Here is an 8140-nt window from a genome sequence, read left to right on the forward strand (position 1 = left end):
CGTTGTAGCATTCGATTCAATGTAAATGATTTCATTTAACAAAAATGATCGCTTGAAAAAATAATGCATATGCGAAGTGTCAAACGTATGTTTTGCTCAGTGTGTGTGTGTGTGTGTGTGTGTGTGTGTGTGGCTGTATGAGTGTGTGTGCGTGTGTGTGTAAGTGTGTGGCTGTGGCTGTATGTGTGTGTGTGTGTGTGAGTGTGTGTGTGTGTGTGTGTGTGTGTGTGTGTGTGTGTGTGTGTGTGTGTGTGTGTGTGTGTGTACTTTTTGAAATGTTGAATCAAGTTAAGGTGTTGAAATGTGTCAGTTATTTGGACGAACAAGTCCCACTCAACACAGAAAGCAGCGTGGCTGTTAATTGCGGGTGTATGTGAAGAGCAAAATTGTACCAACAATGAACTTCGTGGCAGACTTCTACACACTGTATGCTAGTGTCACACACACACACACACACACACACGTACACACACACGCGCGCGGACGCATACATACGCACACGTACGCACAAACACGTGCATGCAAGCCCCCACCCACGCACCTGCACACAGAAGCACCTGCACTCACACACACACACACACACACACACGTACACTCACACACGTACACTCACACACACACACACACACACACGTACACTCACACACACACACGTACACTCTCACACACACACACACAAACACACACACACGTACACTCACACACACACACGTACACTCACACACACACACACACACACATATATACACAAACACACCACACACACACACACACTCACATACACACACAAACAACACCACCCTCTTGTCTAACCCCCGTCTCTGCTCTACTAGCTGTACCCGGGTTTTTTCGAAGCCCTTCAGGGTTACTTCCTTGAATGGTCCTTGATGAATGATTGTTTCTTTCTCTTATCATAAAAATGTACGCTTATAAAATGTGTTTTATTACACGCACACACGCACACGCACACACACACACACACACACACACACACACATACACACATATTAACCCCCACACACCCCCACACACACACACACTCACACTCATACCCACACACATACACACACCCCCCACCCCCCACACACACACTTACAAACCAATGGATTGTTTGCTTGTATTGTAGTGGCGAGATGTAGGTTAAAGTGTTGAAACAAACACTTGAGACGAACACATTTGCTGCTTCATTGAAGCATTCTACAAACGCTTTTGAATACAAACGTTTAAAGGTTGATGTTAATTGATTTCTTGTCACTGTTGCAGAATATAAAGGCACAGTAATCCTCCCGTAAACCAATCAATCAATCAATATGAAGCTTATATAGCGCGTATTCCGAGGGTACAGTTCTAAGCGCTTGTCGAAGAGTTGTCAAAACAGGACTAACAAAGAAACTAACATCTACAGACGGACACGAACCCTATCACACACTAGCAAACCCTGATAAACATACAACAAACAGCTGTTTAACGTCAACAATATACACATCCTAGGTCCTAGGCGCTAGGTCCAAACAAAATAATATTAAACACAAAGAAAACACCTCTCACAGAGCACAGCACAAGAATGTCTTTTGGGGCACAACACATCACGTCGAACATGAAATTCGCAGCCAGCTACGGGAAGAACTGAGTCTTCAACCTACTATTGAACGCGTCAAGAGAGGGGCTCTGGCGAAGCTCAAGCGGCAGGGAGTTCCAGACGGAGGGGCCCGCGGAGGGAAATGCACGCTGACCAGCAGATGCGAGTTTCGAGCGAGGGATGTGAAGGCGGAGTGGGTCAGCAGCAGAACGAAGGAAACGGGCGGAGGGCTGGGTGTACAGGTCCAGGGAGGATTGAAGGTACTCGGGAGCAGAGTCGTTGAGACACTTGTAGACCAGAGTGGACAGTTTGTAGGAGATTCGGGTGTTTCTCAAGCGGTGAGTGTTTAAACGAAAGGGTGTTTGTACTGTGTGTAAAAGCCTGACAGTGTCTGTGATGGTTTACGGGAGGCGTACTGTGCCTTTAAGTTGTTTTTGAAAGAAAATAAAATTTTTGAATTGGGCTTGCTCTGTCGATTATAATTGACCACAAATCACTCACATTACCAGGATATCAACGCATTAATTTTATCCTTCAGTAAACTTGGTAGACGTGCACTTAACAAAATAACAACATTTTCGAAAAAGCAAATCCATCTGAATCAATAAACTGACTAGTGTTCAAAGAAAAAAAAAAGTCACGTTTTTTTTTTAATGTTTAAACTATTTTTTCAGCAAAATTACATACAACAAAGCCGCATACAATCAATAAGTAACTGGAGCACAACAAGCAAAGCTTTTTAACGTGCTCAAAAAGTCACGTTAAGCGAAATTACTTCATTTAGTTAACCCGTCAAATTTACAAAATGAAATTAACGCACTCCATTTCCCCGAGGCCTTGAGCAAAAATATGCTCTTGCCACTTTCACGAAAAAAGCGTGCGGAACATGACAAGCCAGTGTAGCGCAGTAGGGTATGGCCTGCTGGCATATCGCTTGAAGTGACAAACCAGTATAGTGCAGCAGAGTTAAGCACTCACAGATTTTTAGTGATCAAATTCACTATTCAATTTTAAAACTGCCAAGCTAAAATGCAATTTAATAGTCTGGGCATTGTCGAAATATGCTTAACCAAAATTTCAATAAATTTGGTTGAAAAATGAGGGCGTGACATTGCGACCTCAACTTTTCTAAAGAGCCGGATATGACGTCATCGAAGACATTTATCCCCCCCCCCCAAAAAAAACAATCTGGAAATATAATACCAAGGAACTCTAATGTAAAGTTTCATGAAAATCGGACCAGTATTTTTCTGGGAATGGCTCTACAAGAAAACACACGCACCTAAAGTGTGGATGGTTACCTAAGAGGCGGCACAGGGTGTAGTGCCTTTCTAGTGCACTTGCACTACAACAGCACTGGGTGCAGTACTCGCTCCGGCATCGAAGAATTTTGCACTAAAAAATGCACAAAATTTGACCTATTTCGTCGCCTATAGTGGACGGAAAGAATGTCATTTTGAACATTGTTATGACATTCTTTCCGTCAAAAAAGTCAATTTAACGGTGTCAATTTAACCATAAGGCAACCATCCACACGTGTGGACGGAAAGAATGTCATTTTGAACATTGTTATGACATTCTTTCCGTCAAAAAAGTCAATTTAACGGTGTTAAATGAAGCGACCATCCACACAATTAGGTTGCCATCCAGAGTTTAGGTTGCCATCCACGTGTGGATGGTTGCCTTATGGTGATTTAGGCAACCAAACCTGTGGAAACATGGGTACACACACAGACACACACACACACACACACACACACACACACACACACACACATACACCACCACACTCGTCTCGATTCCCAGTCTATGTTAAAACATTTTGTCAAAACTTGACTTAATGGTAAAACACATCCAAGCAAGCGAACTCTTTGTGTAGCTTTTACGTAAGCTTACATTCTGGCTAGCAATTTTGCCCTGCATGTTTCTGAACGTATATGACCGGCCTTTTCTAGCTGTCAACTCAGGCGATTTTTGACATATATTAAACTTAATTTTTATTTGGGGATCCTCTTTTTCTTAAAAAAAGAAATATTTTTTTGTTTAAACCGATGGGACTTATATTTATTTATTTATTTACGAGGATTTATATCGCGCACGTATCTCACCACACAAGGCGACTCATATGATTGATGCGCATCGATCAATTTTGTGTGTGTGTGAATATATGACGCGAAAGTTTTCACAAGCGCTACACTGACTTCGAGTGATTAATTTTGTTGGATTTTACACTCGAACGTTCATATCGTCATGTAAACCTGCTCGCAGCGTGATTTTCAAATAATTTTGAATCAAATTCACGGTGACGGGTCTTTGCAGGCAGTGCGAACGTCGACCTTCTTGTATCGAAAAAAACCCACACCCACCCATTTTTCAGGGTAAATCACGATCACAAATTACGGTAAATTACTCTCTTAACAAACGAAACGTGGTTCTGTTTTTATTCGCATACATAACGGCATGCCTTTGCACATGTGAAGGCAGTAGATTGGCAACTTTAAATCTGCTAATCGCGTGGAGTTAACTTATTGTGAATAGTGAATCTGTGTTTAAGCAAAATGCTGAAGAGGCCAATTAGTGCAATAGCACGATGCTTCCTATTCCTAAGCATCCTAAATTACCACGCTATGGCTGTTTGCCCAGGGTACGATTTCTATAGAAGCGGATTGAATGACGTGATATTCTCAGATGACGTAATCTTCGAAAGTGAAGCGAGATCAAAGCTGGACTGCAGCAAGCTTTGCTCTATTCGGCGTTGCTGCGTCACATTCACTCTCGACGTCATTCCCATGACGTCAAAGTCGAGATGCAGAGGACATTCCTCGTTCATGACCTCAAAGCAAGGCCAGTCCCCTGTTCCCGGTACGACATCCTACACTCGAAGAAAGCCTGGTGAGTATCTAAGAAAAAACAAACAGCAGAACTAATTAACTTTACCTCACCTTCAGTCTGACCACAGAACACAATGCGAAAACATTTCCTCAATGTCTTAACTAACAAACAGCGTTTTGAAAAACACGATTTAGTGTTCAATCTTATATAAAAATAAAAAAATAAATTCTGTCCACGTATTCAACAATGGACTGCTGAAATCAGTTATATCAATATCAGACCAAGCAAGGAAATACACTGTTTGTCTGTCTGTCTGTCTGTCTGTCTGTCTGTCAGTCTATCTGTCTGTCTGGCTGGCTGTCTGCCTGGCTGCCTGTCTGCCTGTCTGTCTGTCTGTCTGTATGTCTATCTATCTATCTATCTATTCATTTATCTATCTATCTATCCGTCTATCTGCTTGTCCAATCTCTACTTGATCTTATCAGGAGGAATAATTTTCCACATTCTATTCGACTGATTAATTGACTTGTTGATTGTTTAACGTATTGACTATTTGACAGGCGATTGCTGGAGTTGTGCTTGTTTATATGTCTGTTTTGCTGTGTTTTTGTAACAGATCAACTGCCCAAAACATGCGCACAGGTGCCACAAATGGAAAGGGATTGCAGAGCTGTACACGAACTCAACACAAGCTCACAGTTTCCTGCACTTCAAGTCGTCTGTGTCGAAGACTGGACGGTAAAACTATGTGTGTGTGCGTGTGTGTTTGTGTGTGTGTGCGTGTGTGTGTATGTGTGTGTGTGTGTGTGTTTGTGTGTATGTGTGTGTGTGCGTGTGTGTGTGTGTGTGTGTGTGTGTGTGTGTGTGTGTGTATTCGTGCGTACGCACGTGCACGTGTTCAGTTATATTTAGAATTCAAAGAAACCGTGACTTCAACGCATTGATACTCTAATTTCCTATGTCCATCTCTAATTTTATTAATTAATAAGGTTTTGACACTGTTAATGACGGAAAATAAATTAAGATACACGTTCCTTTCTGTGTTGTTTTTCCTGTGCTGTGATATTTTGTAGCAAGCGCACTGAAAAGTGGTTTCACTCTTGGTGTTATCTGTGAAAGGCGATCTTAAGGCGCCAGAACAGCAGTGTCGATTTCTATCGAGAATGGACGGACTACGTGAACGGATTTGGGGATCTCGCTGGGGCGTATTGGTTGGGTAAGTATATACTATAGAATAACAAGACCACAAAATGCTGTTCTCAGGTTTGAATGAAGACAACGAAACACACTATGACGACGTGTCGACCCTACAGGGCCTTCTTCAGGCACATACACAACGCATTCTTTACAATGAATTGATAACATTGTTAAGGTTGCCAATTAATGAATGCATTTGAAATTGATCAACGAACGAACCAATCATTTAATCAACCAGGCAATCAAGCAAACACTGCTTCAAAGAGAAACAATATCTCACTGGCATAAACAGAAGGTACGTTCGGCAGGTGTATACAGGAATAACATCTGTTTGAAAATGTTTTACGTTCATTACTGAAGGAATACAATTATGGTCATCAGGAAAGGGAAAACATACGCTGAAAGTATAGATAGGTGACATGTAATTACGCAAGCCGCCTTATCGTTGTATGTGCTGAATGTATTACTTATTCAGCCGTATGAATGTTTTTATGCCTGCAAAATGTGTTCTGAAATTATAAGCTCATAGCAGGGCCAACTTGTCTGTGGGAAGTCACTCAAAAAGTATAAGAAAGTAAGCCTATGAAAATAAGAAGGTGTGAAGTGGTCTACACGGCTTTCGGTACACGGTCAGTCTATTTGATCCCCAGGGCTTGAGGCAATCCACCAGATGACGTCAAACACGCGTCACGACTTGAGAGTGGAACTGGAGGACTGGGATGACGTCAAAGCGACGGCCGAGTACAGCGGATTCTCGCTCTCATCGGTATCAGACAACTACACGCTCTTCGTTCAGAGTTTTGTCGGAGGTGATGCAGGTACATATTACAGCTGTGAAGAAAAAAACCACCACACACACACGTTTTTCCTCCCTGTGAGAATTAATGTGTTGTCTTTTAATCGACAAACGATAGACGAAGAATATTTTCTTCGGCCTAAAAATTTAAACAAACCTCTAAGACTAAGACGTGTGAAAAAACACTCTTAACGCATGAACATGATACGTTATTTGTATTTTTGACCATAATATGACATTTTACACAGATCGAGACTGTCGGTGTTCCTCCGAGACAGCTAGCTGTCGAGGTGAACAATGACTGTCGAGATCTGTGTAAAATGTCATAATTGGTCAAAAATACAAATAACATTTATGTATCGATCGATTCTGGTCAGAATTCTTTTTACATTCAGTCAAGTTTTGACTAAATGTTTTAACATAGAGGGGGAATCGAGACGAGGGTCGTGGTGTATGTATGTGTGTGTGTGTGTGTGTGTGTGTGTGTGTGTGTGTGTGTGTGTGTGTGTGTGTGTGTGTGTGTGTGTGTGTGTGTGTGTGTGTCTGTGTGTCTGTGTGTGTAGAGCGATTCAGACTAAACTACTGGACCGATCTTTATGAAATTTGACATGAGAGTTCCTGGGAATGATATCCCCGGAATTATTTTTCTTTTTTTCGATAAATGTCTTTGATGACGTCATATCCGGCTTTTTGTAAAAGTTGAGGCGGCACTGTCACACCCTCATTTTTCAATCAAATTGATTGAAATTTTGGCCAAGTAATCTTCGACAAAGGCCGGACTTCGGTATTGCATTTCAGCTTGGTGGCTTAAAAATTAATTAATGACTTTGGTCATTAAAAATCTGAAAATTGTAAAAAAATGAATATATATATATATATATAAAACGATCCAAATTTACGTTCATCTTATTCTTCATCATTTTCTGATTCCAAAAACATATAAATATGTTGTATTTGGATTAAAAACAAGCTCTGAAAATTAAAAATATAAAAATTATGATCAAAATTAAATTTTCGAAATCAATTTAAAAACACTTTCATCTTATTCCTTGTCGGTTTCTGATTCCAAAAACATATAGATATGATATGTTTGGATTAAAACCACGCTCAGAAAGTTAAAACAAAGAGAGGTACAGAAAAGCGTGCTATCCTTCTCAGCGCAACTACCCCGCTTTTCTTGTCAATTTCACTGCCTTTGCCACGAGCGGTGGACTGACGATGCTACGAGTATACGGTCTTGCTGAAAAATTGCATTGCGTTCAGTTTCATTCTGTGAGTTCGACAGCTTGACTAAATGTTGTATTTTCGCCTTACGCGACTTGTTACTTGTTACGATTGAACGCACACAAACATGCACTATTTTGAGGTCTCTGCTGGCCGTCTAAATATGAATTGTTGTCGGACTCTGACGTCACATGGCTCAAAGAAGTGACATCCAATGTTCAATCGATTCATTATAAGATGTTTGATAGGTTGTTGACAGATCAGCTTTTTTTGTCGGTCCGAGGGGAAGCAGATCGTCTTTTGTTTCATATTCATTATATTCTTTCACCCCGTCGAGACAAAATATCACGCTATACCATGAATGAATTTGAGCTGTAAAGTATATATGGCATGACCAAAGTAAGGAGAATTTGTCATGGGATGTAGAAACAAAGCATGGGAAATTCACCATGGGAAGAATAATCAACGCAAGCCTAGAAGTTGTAGAACTATATTTTGTTTCAGTCTTGGCA

The 8140-nt window shown here is 41.0% G+C and overlaps 1 long non-coding RNA gene across 1 annotated transcript; it reads left to right on the forward strand.

Moving 5' to 3' along the window:
- Positions 1–4392: 4392 nt before the first annotated feature.
- Positions 4393–5610, forward strand: LOC138970354 (uncharacterized). The gene is made up of 3 exons (XR_011456905.1): positions 4393–4471; positions 5028–5149; positions 5531–5610. It is a non-coding gene; the product is annotated as an uncharacterized lncRNA (long non-coding RNA).
- Positions 5611–8140: the final 2530 nt, after the last annotated feature.

The sequence above is a fragment of the Littorina saxatilis genome, linkage group LG7, assembly GCF_037325665.1.
Source record: "Littorina saxatilis isolate snail1 linkage group LG7, US_GU_Lsax_2.0, whole genome shotgun sequence".
NCBI lineage: Eukaryota > Metazoa > Mollusca > Gastropoda > Littorinimorpha > Littorinidae > Littorina > Littorina saxatilis.